Raw genomic sequence first — 1,612 nt, forward strand, 5'->3', positions numbered from 1 at the left:
AAGTTTTTGGCGTCGTTGTTGGAGAACTAAGATATTAGAAACACTTAATTTTTATTACTTTAGCCATTTACTTGCAAGTTGATTTTATTTTATTTTTATTATTATTTATTAATTTACTTTTTCTTTATCTTGGCAGGTTTCTTTTTAGTTTATGACTAGAAGAAACTCGTCAGGACCACTACTTTTTGACGAAGAAATCGATCGCACAGTTCGCAGAAACCAAAGAGAAATAAGGTGAAGCTTAAGATACACAGTGAACGAGCAAGAGGATGATATTCAAACCCCAACCAAGGAGATGGCTAAAAACCAAGACAATCAGCTACCTCCTGTGATACCCGTTGAACTAGCAAATCAAAATCCTGCTCCGCGTACTATGTATGATTATGCTAAACCTACTTTAACAGGAACTAAGTCAAGTATAGTTAGGCCTGCTATTTCTGCAAATAATTTTGAACTAAAACCTAACACTATTCAAATGATACAGCAATTTGTTCAGTTTGATGGTTTGCAAGATAAGGATCCAAACACTCACTTGGCAAATTTCCTGGAATTCTACGATACATTTAAAATTAATGGCGTTTCTGACGATGCCATTCGTCTTCAGTTATTCCCTTTTTCATTGAGGAACAAAGCTAAACAGTGGTTGAACTCGTTACCATGAGGGTCAATTACTACTTGGGAACAAATGACAGAAAAATTTCTATTAAAATATTTCCCGCCGGCTAAAATAACCAAATTATGTAATGATATCTCTTCGTTTGTGTAGATGGACTTAGAAACTCTTTACGATGCATGGGAGAGATACAAGGACCTACTGTGAAGGTGTCCTCACCATGGATTACCTCTATGGTTGCAAGTTCAAACATTCTACAATGGTGTGAACCCCTCAACAAGGCAAATGATTGATGCAGCAACCTGGGGAACCATCAACAACAAAACACCTGAAGAGGCTTATGAATTTATTCAAGAGATGTCACTGAATAACTATCAATGACAAGTCATGAGGACTAGGCCAACTAAAAAACCAAGCGTTTATAATGTCGATTCGATTACTATGCTGTCAAACTAGGTAGAACTTCTAAATAAAAAGATTGATGGTTTACTTGGTTCTACTTAGGTACATCCAGTAATGAGGTGCGAGATGAATGGAGGAGGAGCATACACAGAGTATCAACCCTTCAACCCTAGCATCGAGGAGGAACAAGTCCAATATATGGGTAACAATAACTCTAGATCCCAAAATAACCCATATAGTAACACTTATAATGCAGGTTGGAAGAACCATCCCAATTTCTCGTGGGGCAGTCAACGAAATCAAAGGCCACAACATCTTTCGGGTTTTCAACAACCACCCTATCAACAGGAACAGAAATCGAACCTTGAAGAGATGCTATCTAAATTTATTTTAGTGTCAGAAACCCGTTTCCAGAACACCGAGACAGCACTTAAAAATCAACAAGCGTCAATCCAAGGGCTCAAAACTCAGATAGGCCAGCTGTCCAAACTAATCTCCGAACGACCACAAGGTAGCTTGCCAAGCAATACTGAACCCAACCCAAGGGAACAACTCAACTCAATCAATGTTTAAGATGAAGAAGGATTCGTTGAGCAT

General features: G+C 38.1%; 1 non-coding gene across 1 annotated transcript; it reads right to left on the reverse strand.

Moving 5' to 3' along the window:
- Positions 1 to 735: 735 nt before the first annotated feature.
- Positions 736 to 840, reverse strand: LOC128292021 (small nucleolar RNA R71). The gene has a single exon (XR_008282005.1). It is a non-coding gene; the product is annotated as a small nucleolar RNA R71 (small nucleolar RNA).
- Between the last annotated feature and the right edge of the window lie 772 nt (positions 841 to 1,612).

Source organism: Gossypium arboreum, chromosome 4 (genome assembly GCF_025698485.1).
Source record: "Gossypium arboreum isolate Shixiya-1 chromosome 4, ASM2569848v2, whole genome shotgun sequence".
In the NCBI taxonomy this organism is placed as follows: Eukaryota; Viridiplantae; Streptophyta; class Magnoliopsida; order Malvales; family Malvaceae; genus Gossypium; species Gossypium arboreum.